Source organism: Cynocephalus volans, chromosome 3 (assembly GCF_027409185.1).
Source record: "Cynocephalus volans isolate mCynVol1 chromosome 3, mCynVol1.pri, whole genome shotgun sequence".
NCBI lineage: Eukaryota > Metazoa > Chordata > Mammalia > Dermoptera > Cynocephalidae > Cynocephalus > Cynocephalus volans.
The window spans coordinates 112,014,633-112,036,331 of record NC_084462.1 but is presented as its reverse complement, the minus strand read 5'-3'; the positions used below and the strand labels follow the sequence as shown (position 1 = coordinate 112,036,331).

General features: G+C 35.3%; 1 pseudogene; it reads left to right on the top strand.

Moving 5' to 3' along the window:
* Nucleotides 1-8,078: 8,078 nt before the first annotated feature.
* The window catches only part of LOC134372719 (snRNA-activating protein complex subunit 4-like), a 28,822-nt pseudogene continuing 15,201 nt past the window's right edge, over nt 8,079-21,699 (top strand).

The window sequence follows — 21,699 nt, the reverse complement described above, 5'->3', positions numbered from 1 at the left end:
TTATAAACCATCTACAAGTTAGCAAAAAAAAAAAAAATGGTTTGAATTATTGAACTATTTCCCTAAGTGAGATAAAATAATTGAGTAAATAATTAAACCCTCACTACTCTAACTGATTGCAATGAAAGATGAATTTTCCTTTTCTGATGGAAGAAACTTGCAGTAAGTCTTACTCTGATGAGTATCTTTATTTTAAATGCCTCATGATAAAGAAAGGTCCTTTGAATGAACAAAGAACATGGGCTAGGAAGAATTAGGAGAGGATTCTAGAAATTTAATGCCACTCAACTTGCTACATTTAATAATGGTAGGTTTTATTTATAATGTCTTTAAACATAGATTTGCAAGTGTTTTATTTCTTTATTTTTAATATAGAAGTCCTGCGAGATTTTCTATAATATTTAATTTCAGTGACATCACATATGATTGCTTCCTGGCCTTTTGGCTAAGATCAAGTGTAGTGATACCATGTATGAGACAATTATCAAATTTTCTAATTGTTTCTTATTGATATATAGAAATGATATTTATTCTGGGCCGGCCCGTGGCTCACTTGGGAGAGTGCGGTGCTGATAACACCAAGGCCACGGGTTCGGATCCTATATAGGGATGGCCAGTTAGCTCACTGGCTGAGCATGGTGCTGAGAGCCAAGGGTTGAGAGCCCCTTACCGGTCATCTTTAAAAAAAAAAAAAAGAAAGAAAAAAAAAAGAAATGATATTTATTCTGTATATTGATTTTACAAAAGGTTATTTCATGGAACTTATTAGGTAGGTTCAACAGAATTTTAGTTTGTCCTATTAGGTTTCTTAGGTAGGTTAGTTATTATCTGCAAACCAATAATAATTTTGGCAAGATCCAATTCTGAAATCTATAATTTTTATCTTGATGTATAGCATTAACTATCTCTTCCAGAAAAATAATGAATGATAATTAAAGCATTAATAAACTTTGCCTCTAGCATAGCATTTGCCAAGGTTATTTCAGCAAAATCTTAGTTATATGGTAAGTTAATAAAGTATTATTATGTGAAAAAATATTCTATGACCATATAAGTCCAGAAAGAATGTTAGAAAAGTGATAGGTTAAATTAAGTATGCCTTACTAGTGAAAAACAGGCTCAGAAGTTTTTATATGATAAATGCTTATTGTGAATCTCCTGGAGTATGATATTGTGTGTGGTGTATCCCCAAATTATTTGATGACTTTACATCACTCAGTCTTCCTAAATTTAATTTATATTGTGAGTTGCTTAAAAACAGATATGAACTGATGTTATTTTCAAATAGTTACCTCTCCTGAAATCCACTAGGACAGTAACAAGAATTCCCTATACACATCATTGAATCTCCACCATGTAGCCCAATCCTACTACAATTATAAAGTTAAAATTTATAAAATATAGTCTATATTAAAGAGTGGCCGATACAACCAACAACATTCAACATTATTTAATGTAACGATTTGTTTTTCTGAAATTAAATCAAAGGAAATAGAAAACATATTGTTATGCTTTGGATTCTTTTATGTTTGTCATGTGATGATTTAATTCTTCCTTCACTTTTTCTCTTCAAACTCTGTGGCACCTTCATTCCCACAGAGCACCATGGCCTTCATTTGATGAAGGTGCATTATTTATATGCTGAGTCCACCTCTCTGCTCTTTCCTCATTAGCCAGTGACAATTGAACTAGTACTGCACTGTTTTTTTCATGAGGTCAAATCAATGTTTTCATCTATTGAAAAACTTAAGAAACGAAATTTTTTTCTATAAAAACGTCTATTAATTGCAAATTTACTTTGCAAAAAATAATAGTATGTATTTATAATAGGGAAAATAATTCAGCAACAGTGTACATGAGATTATTGCTCTCATCTTGCCATTAAAACATGCAATCCTAATGGCAGCACAATAATATTTTTTTTTTTTTTTTTTTAATTTTTTTTTTTAAATTTTATTTTGTCGATATACATTGTAGCTGATTAATGCTCCCCATCACCAAAACCTCCCTCCCTTCTCCCTCCCCCCCTCCCCCCCAACCATGTCCTTTCTGTTTGTTTGTTGTATCAACTTCAAATAATTGTGGTTGTTATATCTTCTTACCCCCCCCCGTTTGTGTGTGTATGTGTGTATGTGTGTGTGTGAATTTATATATTAATTTTTAGCTCCCACCAATAAGTGAGAACATGTGGTATTTCTCTTTCTGTGCCTGACTTGTTTCACTTAATATAATTCTCTCGAGGTCCATCCATGTTGTGCAGCACAATAATATTAAATAATGTCATTTCAGGTGATCACTTGACGTCTGCAAAATCATAAATATGTATGCAAAGTCAGGAAATGAAATCATAATCTAGAATATAATTACACTGATTTTTATTTTATCACTAAAAATGCAAAATTTAAAATTCCTGTAGAGTACTTTTGGACCATGAACTTGCATCCTCTAACTACAGTTTGAGAAACGGTGAACTATACCATGCTGCAGATTAAAGGAACGCAAGGCATAAATGATTTTAATGTGGGAACGAGCTAGACAGGCAGGCTATAGCTGAAATGTCAATGAGCCAGACATCTTCTGGAAGTCTCTTTTTACTGAACATTTCAACTCTCAGTTAGTTGATGAAGCAGTGAGGAAGACTGTTTCTCTGGACTTAACTTTGATGAAAAGAAAGAACTGTTTCATGAAATTCAAGTGACAGGAACCTTGCGAGAAAGTCAACCTGTCATCTTAGTGCTCAAAATAGCCAAGAAAGGAAACACTCAGCAGAGTCTGACAGGTTATCTTGGACTTTAGAAAAGCAGGTTTTAAAATTTTTACAGAGTAGATCTGAGTCATTTTACAACCTTAGTCTTTTAAAAGGTTGTTGGCCTTGAAAAACAAAGTCTGATAAGAAAATTATAAACGGCTTGCTTCGACAAGGTAGAAACAAAAGGGAAAGATGTATAAGAGAAACTAACATACGCTACATACATTTTCCTGCACTGTAACAGTGGGAAAGGAAAAGGATGTTGAATTCCTTTTATATGGAAAGAAGACGCTGGGTTTTCACATAGGTGATGCTAAGAGAGTTGTCTCTATGTACATTTTACTGATGAGAAAACTGAGGCTCAAGGAGATTAATGAAAGTCCAGAAATATAAATCCCAATATAAAGTTTTTAAATAATTAAAGATAATATACAGATCTGTTAGCCATGTACGAAGCTTTTTAAAAAGGGAAATGATTAATTGCAGTGCTTGATGCTGATCATTTCATATTAACCAAAAGTAGTAAATAAGCATAAATAGCTAATCTTTACTTTCTCTATAATGAAAACTTATCTTTATACTAGTGAAGATATACCAAATTCAAATAAAAGATAACTAGGTAGCTATATCTATAATGAACAGTAAATTTAAGTGTTCATGAATAGATAAATTATTTTGTATATGAGAAAAAATATCCATCAATGTGCTTGCCCTGTCTTTGTTGTCATCTTAGCAGTGGGAATCTAACAAAAATCCTCAGCCCATTCACAGGCAATCAATAACTAAGCTGATTCCCTTTCTCAAGAGTCTAAACTAAGAGGATCACAAAGTGTAACTAGTCAGATGAAGGTAAGCAGTGGAAGAGAAGACTCATTTTAAGTCAGGCTAGGATCAGCATTATGGCAAATCCAAGCTGTTTGCTCACTGATGTCATGGAGAAGAAAAGGCCGTGAGTAGCCAAAGAATGCAAGTATTCTGAGAACAGAAAGACCTTGAGGCATGTGTATACAGAAAGGCATAGGTGAGAGACCAGATCACCCAGGAAAGACAGGAAGTAGCCTCAGATACTTTCCAATTCCAGGCTTCATGTGTCCAGATTGCCCTAGGCTTTTCATTCTGGGATATCTTAATAAGATCCCATGTGTAATAGACACCTACTAGGTTGTGTGTATGGCACCTCTGGTTTTGGAAACTTCATCCTGACCTCCTACCATTTTCATGATCACAGGACAGTCATGCTCATAGAATATTATTTCACCTCCTGACAACATTTGTTACTCCAGACAGGGAAACCTTAACCAAGTCAAGCAAAAACTCTTCCTGCATGGAATAGGAATAAGAAATTTCAGCCTGAAATAGGTCACTTCCTGAAATAGAGAGGATATAAATTTGAGAGTTATTATTAGCCATTATCTACTATTTGAACTAGGAAACAGAATTTTTTCTGCAAAAATAAATAAGTAGATAGATAAGAAAATAAGTGATGTGAAGAGGGAAAAAAGATAACAGATAGCATTTTCCAGACTTCCTTCAAGCAGAATAACAAGTGGTTAATTTCTGAAATATAATTCCATCCCTGCCTTTGGATTTCACAAGGCCACCCTTATTCCTCATATACTTAGAGCACCAAGGTAAGCAGTGTCTCGACAGTCACGGTGACTGGGAAGAGTGCTAGAAAATGATATGTAGGTCAATATTTTTTTGATTCCCATGTAAAATTTAAATGTGCATACCAAAATTACACATCATGGTTAATTCCATCAATTTCCAGCAAAATTTAAGACATATAATTAGACAGATGGCTCACGAACACCTAAAAAAGGAAGAGGCAATCACCAAGAGCCTCTTTAAGTTCACTAAGAATAAATTATACCAAATTAATTAAATTATAAAGACATATGAATATGCATTTCAATAAGGCATTTAATGGAGTGTTCTTTTGATGCCTTTGTGGATCACATAGATGTGGAGAGGATTTTTGTAAATTATGTGGATATGTGTTAGTTGAACAATTATTCTCAAATCATGGTGATTATATGGCTCATTTCTTAACCTGTTGTGAGCCTCATTCCCAATTTTTCTTTAAAAAAGTAGATGTAGACATAGAAAATATGTGCATCAATTGGACAGATAGTAAAATATTGGATGACAGAACCATGATTGAAAGAATTAATATTTTTTCATTATGAATATCGAAACAGTGGATCAAATTGAGCAAGAAGAAATTCTAGAAGATAAGTAAAAAGTCTAAAACTTCAGTTTAAAAACTATGGGCCGGCCCATGGCTCACTTGGGAGAGTGTGGTGCTGATAACACCAAGGCCCCGGGTTCGGATCCCTATATAGGGATGGCTGGCTAGGTCACTTGGGAGAGCATGGTGCTGACACCACCAACTCAAGGGTTAAGATCCCCTTACCTGTCATCTTAAAAAAAAAAAAAAAAAAAAAGTAAACCTCACAAACACAGAATGGCAGAGATTGTAAAAAGGAAAGAAAATCCATGTCCTTTGTGGAATGAAACTATACCTTGCAGTTCCATATCCATAGCTCCTAACACAATTCCTATCACAAAACAGATGCTTAAGTTAGACAAATTTTTAACGAATAGTGCATTTTCATAGGACAGTGTTTAGCAAGGTAGTCAACAAACCCCTATACCTTGCATTGATGAGACATATTCAAAGCAGTCTGTCTGCTTCGGAACCATATATTAATTAAGTGGAACACTGATAGATTATAGTTATTCCAGAAGAGATTAAACAAGATCAAAAAAAACAGGACTCTTGTATTAGAAGAAACACAACCAATAGGATGTATGTATGTGTATGTCTATGTGTAAAGAGGGGGTAAGGGAGAGAGAGATTTTAAGGAATTTGCTCACATGACTGTGGAGACTGGCAAATCCAAAATTTGAAAGGTAAACTGGCACTCTGGAGATCCAGGAAAGAGTCATTGTTGAAGTTCAAATCAGTCCAAAGGCAGTCGGCAGGCAGAATTCCCTTTTCCTCAAGGGAGATCAATCTTTGTCTTAAGGCCTTCAACTGACTGTGCAAGGCCCACCCATATTGTGATGGGCAATCTGCTCTATTCAAAGTCTACTGATTTAAATGTTAATTGCATCTAAAAAGTACCTTCACAGAAACATGTAGTATAATGTTTGACCAAATATCTGACTACAGTGACCCAGACAATTTGACACATAAAATCAACCATAACAAACTCTATTGTCATAGGAAAAATGGTTAAGGAGAAGGAGAGACTTAAAAGACTTAAAAGAGACTTGGAAAAGACAAAAGTTAGGTAGATATTTGGCACCTGTTTTAAAATATTTCAGATTTTATAGTAAAGAAGTGATTAGACTTAGCGACTGTAACTTTAAAGTGTGTCTTAAGATGCAGGGTAAAAATTACAAATGAATCTAGAGAAGAATATTTTTAACATTTAAACTATATTATCTGATTGATAACTAAGATACACATATAAAAAGAAATATATGGCAAGGTCTCAATCCTCAAGGAAATTTATAGTTTAATTGCAAAGACAAAAATGCACATATAAAGTAAAACAAATTTATTAATTGAGCAAATATTTATTAAGTGTCTGCCATGTACAAGGCACTTTTCTGTACATTAGTGATACAATAGCAAACAGCAAAATTTTCTTGCCCTGATGAAGCTTATATGCTAGTGGAAAGATACAGAAATAAATAAAATATAGAGTTGTAACATACAGTATGTTAAAAGTGATAACTGCTAATGAGACCAGGGAGTCTGGCTCCTGGCTACAAACCTATGTGTGAATTTTTCAGGCCCAACCACAGGCAATTACAAAGGCTTTACCTGCCAGGCCTCATGCAAGGAAAGCTGTCCTCCCAACACTGCAGTGTGAAGGGAGCTGCAGTCAAGGTCTCACGCTCCCTTGGCCAGCCATGCTTTTATGCATTTCCAAATTCTTAGCCCTGAAACCTGTATTCCAAGGCCTCTTTATTGGAGCCTTCAGTAGAGGCTTTCTCCAGGTTCCTCTGTCTAAAACAACTCAGGGGTAGGGGACTTCTAAGATACTTTTCTCCACTCTGACTCAGTACTCAATATCTTACAACTCTTCCTCCTTTTCCCTCCCCCTTTCCCCAGGCCTCAGGTCCATAAAACTGTAGAAAGTATTGTTCAGGTCTCCTTCAGCAGTGAGACTACCCCCACATCTGTGCTGATGCACCTCAATGGAAAGGGGGGAAGGTCTGTTCTTTCGTCGGTTAACCCTCTGTAAAGCTACACAACCAGGGCCAATTGTCAGGCTCTTTTATCTGCCCATAATCCTGCACTGACTGGGCCAATTGTCGAGCTAGGGCAGGGTCTGGAGCTCACAGACCCCTCAAGCCTGTTCCAGACTGGGTCACAGACCCTTCACACGCCAGGCTGGGTCCTCAGACCCCTCACATGCCAGACTGGGTCACCAGACCCCATACACACAGGTCTATGAGCTAGGTAACCAGCAAACAGGTCCTTGGAAGCATAGGTTTGAAAGCGTGGCTTCTCAATGTGGCGACAGCCGCCCAAGGTAGTAAACACCAGCCAAGGTGGCAGCGCCATGCAGGCGCACTAACTCTGCCCACACACAACCTATTCACAGTGAATGCTCGGCAAGATTCTGAACATCTGAGGGGCCCTGACCATTTTTCTATATTTTCCCAGCAGCCTCTCATTTATACCACAGCAGTAAGTGATTAAAGGTTTACTTTTACTTTAATTTGCTGCCATTGGCTACTCTGAAACCTGGCAGTTCAGCCCTCTCCAGCTTAGCTGATCTGAGATAGAGAAAAATTAAAGCAAGAAAGGAGGATAGACAGCAACAGGAGAGGGGATGCCATAAAGTGGAGAGGAACCTAAGAAGGTAATACTTTGAGCAAATAGCTGACAGAGTTGAAAGAGAGAGCCTTGTGGCTATTGGGAAAGCGTATCACAGGCCAGGGGAACAGCAAAGACAAAGGCTCTGCAGATGCAGGCCTGCTGGGCACTGGCCAGATGTGGAATATCCAACATATGGAATAGAAGAGGCTTTGCTTCCACAGTTCTTCCAGTGTAATTAGAGAGAAAGATAGTTAGGAGACTGTGAGAAGTGCTGTGGCAGGAGAAATACAAGTATGCTTTGGGGGCACAAAGCAGAGGTGCCCAAAGATCATGGAGTGGTCACAAGACGGCTTATGGTAAACAAGAAGAAAAAGAAACAAGGGAAAATGTTGGAGAGGGTTCCATGATGGAATAAAACAAATGAGCGATCAGGTAGGGAAGTTGCACAACTCTAAGGGGCCCCACTCACATCATTGTCTTGGAGTCATGCAGTACACGGCTGGGATGGCCTCCATTGTGGCCCTGAAATCAGAAGCTAAAAAGAGGCTGACTTCAATAGAACTAGACTATAGACTGACCCAGGGAAGGTAATGCTGAAATCAAGAGGTAAGCAGAGATTTATGCAAATTTTTTAAATCCCAAAAATATTTTAAACAAGAGATTAGTATGACAAAAACTCTGATTGTTATGATGTGATAAGTGATTGTGGGGCAGCATTTATGAATGGACTTTATGCAATTGAAGAGCCTACAGCTGATACAAGTAGAAAATAAATAGGATGAAATGTTAATAGATGCAGTAGTCCCCCTTATCCACAATTGACCATGTTTCACTTTCCACAGTTTCAGTAACTCATGGTCAACTGAGATCCAAAAATATTAAATGGAAAATTCCAGAAATAAGCAATTCATAAATTTTAAATTGCAAGCTATTCTGAATGTCATGATGAAATATTGAGCGGTCCTGCTCTGTCCTACCCAGGATGTGAATCCTCCCTTTGCCCTGCACACCCACACTGCAGACACTACCTGCCATTAGTCACAGGGTAGCTGTACTGGTTATAAGATCAACTGTTGTGGTATCACAGAGTTTGTGTTCAAGTAACCCTTACTTTACTTCGTAATGGCCCCAAAGTGCAAGAGTAGTGATACTGGCAATTTGGATATGTCAAAAAAAAAAACAGTAAAGTGCTTCCTTTAAGTGAAAAGGTGAAAGTTCTCAACTTAATAAAGAAAGAAAAATGGTACGCTCAGGTTTTTATGATCTACGGTAAGAACAAATCTTCTACCCGTGAAATTTTGACGAAGGAAAAAGAAATTTATGTTAGTTTTGCAGTCATACTTCAGACTGCAAAAGTAACAGTCACAGTGTGTGGTAAGTGCTCAGTTAAGATGGAGAAGGCACTGAAGTTGTGGGTAGGAGATATGAACAGAAAATATGTTTTGATTGATGGCAACGTGTTGCACCAGTAATCATTGAACCTACACAGAGACTTCAGCAAGGAATCCCCTAAGGATATGTAGGGAAAAACATAGTATACATAGGGTTCTGAGGTTTCAGGCATCCACTGGTCCTGGAACACACCCTCCTATGGATAAGAAAGAACTACTATATTCCATAAAAGAAGGGTTCCCTTGTCAGCTATATCTGGGGAATTCTACATATTCCATCCATAGTGCTTATGAAGGTCCATTTAGTTACTTATTCATTCAGCCTTTATTTTGTAGTTTCTTCTTTGTGCCTTAAGCTGTGTTTCACTCTGGAATATAGAAGTGAATAAGATAAACATGGTCCACACCTGCAAGAAGTTTAAAATCTATAGGGATACATGAACTAAACCATTGTTTAAATTGTAATTGGGCCAATGTTGCAAATAAGTAGTATAAAAAACAGGGAGTGTATAAAATAGGGAGCCAAATCTAGTCTGGGGAGTCCCTGTGTAATTCTCACAAAATCCTGCTGTAGTGAAACCTATCAAAATTATTTAAATAAAGGTTATCAAGAGTCATCAGATTGTTTTAAAACATGGAAGTCTTTTTGTTTCCCCCACAAAGTATCTATTATATGTGAAGAGCAAACCTTGAAATGTAGTTTGGAAAGCCCTCAGCAAAAGGACAAGAGAAAGTTTAGCAAATAGTTGAAAGTATTGCCAGCATGTACTTTTCCCCTTCTTCAGAGAAAGAACAGCAAAATCAAAGGTGTGGATGCAGGACACAAGAGGCATGTTTGGAACACAGGAAGGAAAGTGGCCCAACTAGAGAAGAAACAGGCTGACCTAAAGCAATTTTGATCAATTGGGCACTAAAAGAGAAACTATTGGAGTTACTTGGACTGAGTCACTTAACACCTAAATTACCTCCATTTCCTACTTCACACACTAAAAATGATGATATTCATTTTTCTCTTTTCTTTCCATCCTGGAGACACAGCAAGGCTGTCATAACTGTGTTTAATGAATGAAAGAATGAATGAACTCTGATCTCTTTGGTATGTGTAATGAATAAAATATTATTTGTATTAATAATGAAATACAGTTATTTAACATTTAACTGGCACAGATTGAGATTTCATTTCTGATGTCTAGAACTGTGATTTGAGTCATCAGAAGAATTTTAATCAGTTGGATGTTCAGGCTGAATACATACATATATATATATATATATACACACACACACACACACACACACACACACACACATATATTTTTTTCTTTTTTGTATGATTATGAGTCAGGGGTATTGGAGCTAGAAATATGCCCTGGGAGGACACAGGATTTAGTGTGGCCTCTCAAATCCTCTCACTCTCCCTGCTGTTCTTGTCCTCCCAAATGCATTCTATTAAATTCTCAGTCAAAATTTTTACAAGGCAATTTATACAGAAGCAATTTTAGATACTGAACATTCATGGATTAATTAAATAAACTAGAGTAAATCACTGCAATTAGATAATATGCAATGATTAAAAATAAATATTGCATTCAATAGTTCAGGAAGATGTCCCAAATATGTTTTAAAACAGCAAATTTAGGTTAAGCTTTCATTTTTTTGTTTTAAAAAAATCCAACTGTGTAGTCATAAAGAGTGTTACTTTCTGGATTGTTTGAAAAAAGTGGAATTTTTAAAAAATTTTTTGTTTATCTATATTTTCAAATTTTTCTGTTTATTATTTTAACAAAATTATTGTAAAAATTAAAAGTCTCAAAAGCAGTATGGATAAATATATATTTTGAGGTGATGCAAATGAGTTTTTATTAATAATAGCTACTTTGGATTTACAGTCAGGTTTGAGTTTGTTCGTTTTTAGGTGTATACTTGTAAAAGCTTTTCTGACATTTGGTAAATCTTCTCTTTAATAATGCTTCCATGGTTGCCTTTTCAAACACCTGACTCTCACTACTTCTCACACTACTCACTAACAAAAACAAACAGGAGTGATAACCATTAGCGAAGTTTCAGTGATTCTCGTCATTAAGCTCATCAAGAATGATCAGTTGCAGGCTGAACATTATGAAAGAATTGGCCTCAGTGAGGGGTCTAGAGGAGGAGCCCTGCAGGCTCTTTGCTATGGGTCAAATGTATCCCGCAGAAGTTCATGAATTGCAAACTTGATCTTCATTGTAACAGGGTTAAGAGGGTGGGAAATCCAATTATGGTATTTGAAAGGTGGAGCCTTTGAGAGGTGATTACATTGTGAGGACTGTTCCCATGTGAATGGATTGATCCATTCATGGAGTAATGGGCGTGGTTCTGATGGCTTTATATGGAGAGTAAGTGAGCAGGTTAGCTCTCTTGCTCAGCCCATTCTCACCATGTATACCTGGTCACCTCAGGACCCGATAGAGAGTTCTCACCCAGAAGAAGGCCCTCACCAGATTTGCCCCCTGGGCTGTGGACTTCCCAGCCTCTGAACTGTAAGAAAAAAAATTCATTCCTTTAAAAATTACCCTGTTTCAGGTATTCTGTTATAAGCAACAGAAATGGACTAATAAAATCTTGAAAAGAGGACTGATGAATGCATCCTTTTTTAAATGACTAACCCTGCCTTTTTTTCCAAACTGTGCTTTGTTCTTATGCTTCATTCTATGTAAAATAATTCCTACATGAAAAAGTGTGGCATTAAAGTGCCAAACTGATTTTCGTAACTCTATGAAGTTTCATAACTTTACAGTAACATTCCAAAAATGTTTAATGAACACTGTCTATGTACCAGAGAGAGAGAGAGAGAGAGAGTTATGTATGTGGTAGGGGATGAAGGATACAATTAGGAATAAAATTACTTCTGCTTTAGAAGTGTTTATAGAATAGAAAGGGAGACAGAGAAGCAATCATCATGCAAGGTGGAATAAAATGATTTAACTCTTTGAAAATTAATGTGCTTTCAGTGAAAGAGGAGAAAGTAGGGAAAATAAATTCCAAGATAATCAGGACCAAAAGCATAAGGACATGAAAGTACATGATGTACTGGATAAAATGGCTAAAAGTCAAGCTTATTGAAAGAATATGCGTTGGGAAGTGGTCTGAACAAGCACACTGAGATCAGTTGTAGCAGCCTATGAATGCCATCTTAGATAATGCTGACTGTATTCTGCAGGACGTAGACAGTGATCTAAATTTTTTTAATTGAAAAAGTGATATGCACTCTGATGTACATTTTAAGAAGCTAATTCTGGAACCGGTATGAGAGGTAGAGTAGTATACTGAAAGGCAGAGATATCAATTGGAAAGCTACAGGAATAGACTGTGTGTGAGACAGTGTCACTGCTTGCTATACAGGAGGAACAGAAAAAAAAATGACAGACTGATGAAGTGCCATCATGCAGGTAGAACAAATAGAACTTATTGATTTAGTAGGATGGGGGTGAGGGTCTTGAAAGACTCAAAGATAGCTGAGGTTCCTTTTATGGGATGACTAGAAGATAAACTACTGACTCTACTGAATGGAATTTAACTTGGCTTTAAGATACCGTGCAAATTCATGAAAAACCTGCAAAGTTGCCAGGTATTGCCCAGAAGCTGGGGCAAGACATTTTGAGGAAAAAATGTGTTAAATAATAAAAAGACCTAGACCAGAATTATAGGAAGAGATTATATGTGTGTGTTAATCAAAGGAAGCAGAAACAGTGATATAGACAAATAAGAGTTAGAAGAAAAAGAACAAGCCCAATGGTGAAAATGAAAGGCACCCACTTTAAAAATAAGAATAACAAAACATAATCTTTTTTTACCTCTTTCATAAGAATATAAGAAATAAGATAAACCTAACTAAAGAATAGCATCAGGGAATCAATTGAACAGAAAGGAAAAAGAATGAAGAGGGGCCAATAATGGACAAATACAACAGAAAATTTGGGAAAGATGAGGACTAAGAATGACTAAAAATGGCTAACGACGTGGCACTGATGGCCTCTGACATGGCAGTTTCAGTAAAGTGTGGAAGACAAAAGCCGTAACGAAACATTTTAATGGGTGGTAAAGAGATGGAGACAGCCAGTTAAAATAGTGTTTCAAAAATTTAATAAGGTTAAGAAAGGAAAGACATGAGATGGCAATATGGTAGGGAATCGGGGTGGGGGAGTTTTTATTTTATTTTGTTTACTTTTGAAATATGAGTGTTTGTTGGCTGAAGGAAATCTGGTGAATATAAAGAAAGATATCAATTATGGGAAACGAATTATGAACCTGAGAAGAATAATGAATCTAATCACCAACAGGAATGTATTTAATTGAAGAGAGACAAACTAGCCTTGGAAATCAAGAACGCCTTTTCTTTAAAGACGGGACAGAGGGAGTGGTAGTTAAGATACAAATCAGTTTATTGGAAGGGAAGAAAGTTGAGGGCAATAGGTTGACTTGTTTTACTTTCAAGGCACAGAGCAACCTTACGGCCTAAGGTAACATATGAATTGAATAAATGTATATCATATCAGTGGTTCACACAAGAATTTCAAAACCTCAGGAAGCTTTTGTAGAATGTCATTTGCCATAGCTGGGCAAATAAGGGTAGAACTCACAGACACAGAGGATAGATAGACCCCAAGGAGAACAATCACTGCCACTGCAGCTGAGAAGCACCTTTCTATTAGGAGAATAAGGTAAATCTATTTAGCGCCTGAAAAATTCAGCTTCTACACATGGTTCATTAAACTGCACAGCATCATACCAGTATTTTTACGTAAATTTACTTTCACAAACCCTAACTGCCTTAAAGAAAGATGACATCAGTCAGATGAGCAGCTTGGAGAAATGCTGCAGTCTTTCTGTTCAGGATAGCATACAGCAGACTAGATTGTGGTCATACTGCCTGAATTGACAATCCAGCTCTGCCACTTGGGGTATGACCATAAGCAACTTCCTTAACCTTTTGTGTGTCTTTTGCTTCAATGGGACCTGATAGGTTTGTTGTGGTGATTAAATAGTCAGTGCATCATAAGAATTTATAAAAATTGGTCACCACTGTCCTCCTGCTCCTCGCCTGGCCCTCCTCTGCCGCCTCCTCCTCCTTCTTCCTTTTAGTTTACAATCATTGTTATTTAATTCCTTCAACAGACATTTATTGAACACTCACTATGTGCCAGATACTCTCCAACTCTACTATGCCCAGGATTTACACTAATGAACAAAATGTACATGATTCCTGAGCTCTTTGAGCTTGCAAACTAGTTCAGAAAACAAAAAATGAACAAATAAAAACATAAATAAATATGAGGTTACTTTAAAAAGTTTGAAAAATAGAATTAAAAGATAATCTAATCTTTCCATGAGCTTTTTGAAAACCCCTTGTATATGACTACAAATTGTTATAATTTCATTGAAGGAAAATAGGAGGGAGCCAGAATAGAGAATGCTATAAATTAAAATTCCAATGTGAGGTAAGGGAAAGACTCTCTGAAGAACTGAGAGGTAAGTGGAGATGTGAAAATCTGAAAATCTTGGGGGGATAAATATTAATTTTCCAAAATTTGTCATCTAAACTTTAAGTATCCCCAGTCAATTTAACCAGTTAATATTGTAAATGCTTCATCCCACATTATATACCTATCAGAATTTCTGGAATTAAAAACAGAAAAATCTTCTCTTGAACTTTGAGGTTATTTCTATGAGAAAACAAATTAATCAACTGAAAAGTAGCAAGTTCCATTTAAACAGTCAACAAAAAATTAAAACACCTCTTTAAATTAGTGTTCCATGTTTTAACTAAATGTAATCAAACTACTTTGTGTAGAAATATGAAGTAAAGTTACATTAGACAAACATATCACCTTAAGGAAGAAAGATTTTTAACTGAGAATAAAAAGGACAACTAATTATAATTATAATTAATTTGTGCAATATCTATCATGCAGATATTACCATAATGTTGTCTGAAGTGTCAGGAAAAGAAACTTAGCTCTTCCTGCTGATATATTATGGGAAGTTTAATTAGGCTACAAGACCAGTGAAAACACCAGTGCTAAATCATTCAAAGAGAGGATTTATTGGAACACTGGGGTGAGATTATATGAGTTCCAGGATTAGAGGTGAAGCAGAAATAGCAAAAGAAAGCAAGGCTGGGCCAAACTAGTGGTCAAAATCAATAAATAAGAGGGATGTGAGTCAGATAGTTGTGAAGAAGGCTGTTTTTTTTTTTTTTTTTTTTTTTTTAACTTCAGTCACATTGCCAAGAGGCAAGAGGTGAGAAAAGTAAGGCAACAGCCTTGTTTCAGTCTTACAGGTTAGAGCAGAGAAGATAACAGAAACCTTAGAACCTGACTCTATTTGGTGGATGTATTCACTACCATATGACTTGAAATCTGCAAATAAATGCCAAAAACATTGGCCTCACCTGTAGGCCTTGACATTCATGATTACTGGCATACTAAGAATACAAGTTCTTTTCAGAGTAAATTTGCCTTTATAAACCTTTTATGTTGATTTTCTAACAGCTAATATCAATCCATAGGAAAGAGTGGAATAACAAGATTTTAGTGAGTATGTTACAGCTAACAATTGAACTAAGACTACTATTGACAATAAATAAAAATAGCCAATTTCTGAATGAGGTATGATTATGTCAATTATGTATTGTCACATGCAGTTTAAGCAAGACACATATTAGTTTCAAGAAGAATATAAAAAATATTTATTATATTTGGCTCTCTATTATAAAAAGAAAAATATATGTGATTGAAGTGTATTTGGAAAAATGAATCAAATATACTTAAAGACAGGCACTGGCTATTATAAAAAAGACAGAGAATAGCAAATACTGGCGAGGATGTTGAGAAAGAAGAACCCTCCTTCACTGTTGGTGGAACTGTAAATTAGTACAGCCATTATGGAGAACAGTATGGAGGTTCCTTAAACAACTATAAATAGAACTTCCATATAATCCAGTTGTCTCACTCCTGGGGATATATCAGAGGATTGGAAAACATCAGGTTGAAGGGATACCTGAACTCCCATGTTTATTGCAGCTCTATTTACAATAGCTAGGCAATGGAACCAACCTAAATGTCCTTCAATGGATGACTGGATAAGGAAATTGTGGTATGGAATACCACAATGGGATACTACTCAGCCATAAAAAAAGAATGAAATCCTACCATTGGCAGCAACATGGATGAGCTTGGAGAAAATTATCCTAAGTGAAACAACCCAGGTAGAGAAAGAGAAATACCACATGTTGTCACTCATAACTGAGAGATGAATCCATAAATAAACAAATGAACAATAAAGAGAAACAGAGAGAAAGAAAGAAAGAAACAGCAATCACAGTAATAATTTGAATTTTTAAAAAACTAGAGATGGAAAAGGGGAAGGGGGAGAGGGATGGGGCTAATGAGGAATTAGTCAATGGACACAAAGTGATTGCATATTATAATGATGAATAAGCCAACTATACTGATCTAACCACCACACATTCTATATGATTATTAAAAATCAACATTGTAACCCACATGTATGTATAATAAAAAATTAATAAATAAATAAAGATAGGCACCCTCTCTAATGAAGGTAGACATTAGCTGCAAAGTAGAAATGATTAGATCAAACAACAAATGGTTGAAGTAGATGTTCTGCAAATTTGCTCCTTTCACTAGCTTGTGACATTAGCTGGAATTCTGTATTCATACATGATGTATACTTTTCTACATCATCATAATTAATCAGTTGATGATTGCCATATAAAAGAAATATTTTAGGGGTTTTTACTCTACTTATAATCGTTCTTTGTACTTATTTTAAATTCATGACATCATTTCTTTGGAAAATCTGTAATTGTAATTCATAGCTTTAAATAATTTCTATGTACCTGATGAAAATTTCACTATGAGAAATGAGGTTGATGAGAGTTTACTTTGGACCTTGTTCATTTTAAACCACTTAAAGGCAGTATTTTTTGCTTTTGCTAAGTAGTATGAGAAACAAAAAGTCTAAAATATTTAATAGATGTAAACTCTTTTTATTTGGACCTGATATAGAACAGGTAAAATCAGGAGGAACAAAAGGATTCTTAGGGAAGCAAAAGTAAATTCAGGATTATAACAGTTCTATGTTGAAATTTAGTCCACAGTGATATTACACACATACTGACTTCTCATTGAGATGAACATCAATAAATTGATTGACCTGTGAAATAAATATTGATTTTAGCAAGCCCAAGGTCTATGTTTATGTCAGACAATTCTTCTTGATATTTCCTAAGATGCAAAGTCAATAAATGAATTGTTATATTTATATTCTGAATAATTTCCCAAGTCTGCAAGAAAGTTAACTTTTTCACTTCATTACGAAGAGATGCTGACCAATTTACATCTATATTCTGTGGATGCTTACTAAAAATGTCCAAATGGAATATCTCTCATATTTGTTGCTCTAATATTGACTAATTCTAATAAACTGAATGTTATTCTAACTCGGTTCTATATTCTTATATTCAACATCTTTCCATTTACTACATTTATTTTTGTATGTCACCATTATACTCAGGTTATTTTGACATGAGTCCAACATATATGGTCATTGCATTTAGCGCAGAAAAAAATATAATTTTGTTTTGAATAAATTGTTCTGTTTTGATTGTTTGCTGGTAACTAAAATAAGTACACAGATGTTTGCACAAATTGTTTTTAACTTAAGCGAACAAAAGCTCTGGTGTTCTATACATAAACATAAGACTCTTTTCTCCATTAGGGATATTGTATTGTCCTCCTTATTACCTAGGTTTCTTGGCTTCAGGCTAATCTAAAGGAGCAGACAGCAGCAGTCGTACATGCTCTTGAGCTTTAAACAGGCATCAAGGCATCTGCTTAAGAATAAATTCAGAGTCCTGATGATGATAGTCTCAGTTCCTGAACCAGGAATTCATTACTATCAATGGCGAATTAGTATAGATGGTTAACCTAATGTGCATTTTGAATAGTGCCTCAAAATACTGTTATCCTTCTGTTTCCACACCGCGTCTTGTTTCCAAGGAAGGCAGCAAGGTATAGCTCCTTCTTTCTCAACCTCCGGGGAGAATATGTCTGTGTAATTGAGGATAAATTAAGCTGTAATAAAAAACAGCACATCTTTCTTGAGTATCATTTGTACCAGATGGTAGGGGTATTCATTTGTTGGAGCTACCATAACAAAGTACCACAGACTAGGAGGCCTAAACAACAGAAATTTATTTCCTCATAGTTCTGGAGGCTAGAAGTCTCAGAGCAAGGTATTAACAGGCTTGGTTTCTTCTGAGGGCCTTTCTCCTTAGCTTGGAGATAGCTGTCTTTTTCCATTATCTTCACACAGTCATCCCTCTGTATCTTTGCGGCTATCTCCTCTTCTTATGAGGACACTAATCATATTGGGTCAGGGTCCACCCCAATGACCACATTTAAAATTAATTACCTCTTTAAAGACCCTAACTCCAAATACAGCCACATTCTGAGGTCCTGAGGTTAGTACTTCAACATATGAATGGGGGAGGGGAGGGTAATGAAACCCATAACAATAGGTAAGGACAACAATTGTTCTTCTGCAAAACTAACATGGAAATATTATGACTAGAATAAAAAATTTGCATGATTTAAATATACACAAGTAACTTCAGAAAATATTTGTCTTTAATTCATTTCAGACCTTGCTCCTGGAACTCCAGCATACAGTGTTTTCTGCTATAGCTATATTTCAATAGAGTGCCAGTAGTGGGAAAATAATGAGATTTAAAATTAAAAATTCTGTGCTCAAATTCTGACTTTACCACTTGCTCATCTGATATTATGGCAAATTGCCTGTGGTTTCTAAGCCTCAGTTTCTCCTCTTATAAATAATAATAATACATAGTTCATAGAGGTGTTATGATTACATGAGATAATATTATAAAATAATGAGCACAGTTAAATGCATGCATAAAGTTAGATTTCCTTTCAAGAACAATTCTGTGCCTTGGTTTGAAATAAATTCTTGAAATATGACCTTTACCTAAGACATCAAGGAGGACATTTGATGAGATAGTAAATAGTGTATGTGTATATATATATATGGGAACACTTAAAAATCGAAGGTCTTTCCAACTTCAAAACCCAAACTCTAAATTACCATGCTATACTTACTCCTCCACATTTCATCACAGCTGATGATATGTCCACTAAACATTCCCCCATTTGGTTTCAAATCATTTCTGCTTTTGATGATGCTTCCTCACTCCCACTTTTTTTAGTTAGGTGACTATTTTTGCTCCAAAAGTTCTGAGGCTTTCAGAATATTTTAACTAGTGCCAGCACAAAGAAAGGAGATCCTGCACCTACTCCATCTCTCCTTTCTATTCTCTTTTGTTTTAAATTTAATAAGAATTGTGTTTCTGGGAAAAATTCAATTATATTTGCAAATGTAACCAACAAGTGTGATTGCCTTCTCCTATCAAAATGGTACAACCTCGATTAGAAGGAAAGAGAAGAGCCAAACAGAAGAAAAGAGGACTATCACAGAACTGTGACTCTGGAAGAAATAACACTGATGAGAGATGACTTACAGATTTTTCCTTGCTTCCAATCCAACATACTTTCCACAATAGAAGGGTGCTTAGTGAATCTGAATAACTAATTGTACAGGTCAAGTATATCGTTGGGCCTCAAAATTCTAAAAAATTATTTATAAAGGTGCATAATTATTGTTCATAAAATTAATATATTCTCTTGAGTTCTAAATTCTGACTATGATTTTTAGATATTTTTCTTTTTTTTTTTTCTGACTACTTATACTGCCTGCTTTTACTCATTATGCATGAATATTTCTGAAATTTAAGGAACATATAACAAATTCCCTGAATCTTTCTCGGGAAGATATTAATGAAAAATAGAATATCAGTTTAATATAATTTGTCACTATTCACTCCAAATCCTCCCTGGTAGATTCCCATGAGGAAGCTGTCTGGCCACATTTATACATTTTTAAAAAATCTGCTCGCCTACCCTTTTGAGAACTTAATTAAGTACTTCTAAAAATACTTGAATATACTACACAGAAATTGAATTTTCCATTAAAAGTTACCAAAACAAATGGATAAGAGCTTGCATAGTTGTAAAGAGAGACAAAGTGAAGATGTCAGCTAAAGGGAGATAAAAGATGGAAAGAAAATTACTGTGTCATCAAAAAGATAATGAAGTTTAAAAGAGATAAAAAAGATGAGACATTTTGTAGGACATATAAAACAGTTTGACTAGAGCCAATAAAAAAGACAGAAACTTTTGTGAAGGAAATGTTATTAATTAGATACTGTTAAAGCTAAAATGAACATTTTATTTTATGTTTTTATAGGCTAACAAATAAACGAAAGGTACTTAAACAGGCTATATTTGTTTTTTGCACAGATCAGGGTACAGATTGTATGACATTATCTCTACAAGAACACAATTTAATCATGTGATGCTATGACACCATGAAGCAATGTGAAAATACAGTTTGGAAAGACCTTGAACTTGTATGCCATATACAGAAAGAAGCAAATGCAGTTTTGCACCCCTGGAAAGGATGAAACCTCTAGAATGCATGCCTTTGAAAGTAATCCTCAAAAATACAAAAAAGCAATTCTATCTCATTCTAGATAACCAAAGATTAGTCTTCTTATTAGCACAAGTTAAAAATAATAACAAATGTCATAAATATATCACCTTATATTTTCAAAATATAATCTTATGAAATATAATATCAAATACATGCAATAAGAATAGTGAGATATTGTTTGTCATAATCGGATCAACAAAGGTGAAAATATTGCTAATATCTAGTGTAGCCAACGGTGTGAGGAAATAGCACTCTACGTCAGAGCTGATAATATGCAAAATGCTAACATCTCTGTGGAAGACATGACACACTTAGTTAAAATGTTAAATATAATTATCCCTTGATCCAACATTCCATTCCTAGGAGTTTATTCTAAGTAGAGACTAGAATAAGGATGTAAAGATAAATTCACAGTAGCATTATTTATAATTCTGTGGGGGTTGGTTGTCCCTGGGCGGTGAAAGTTTTTTTCTTCTTTCATTATAACTTTTGGTATTATTTGAATTTTCTACAATGAGCATATATTTACCTTTCCAAACAAAAAAAGCAAAAGATAAAAAGAAACCAGATATTGTATCTGGTACATGGAATCAAGAAGCAGAGAGATGAAATGACCTACACTAAGCCTCATGTTAGTAAACAACAGAATTAGTATGAATGCTCAGGTTACCAGGCCACCACAACCAGTTTCCAAGGAATGATAGAAAGGACTGGGTTTGTCCCTCATTTACATGCATTAATATGCAGGATTACACTGAGCTAATAACACTCTTCCATTTGAAGAATAGCTTAGAAAAAACAGTTGAAAAGAGAGTAAAATAACCATGACATTAATCCTAAAGATCTTTACTAATCCAACTTTGAATTTTTATATGCTTACAAAATTCACTCTGTGCTTGTTATGTTAGCAGACTTCATGTAGTCAATTGTCAGCAAAAGAAACTCAAATAATGTAACTTCTCAATAAAAAGTAAAACAGCACGGAACACTGGAACATATAATTTGCTATCAGAAGAAACTTTTGCTTTATCTTGTCCAGACTTTTCATTTTAAAGATGAGGAAACTGAGGTCCAAGACTATGTCG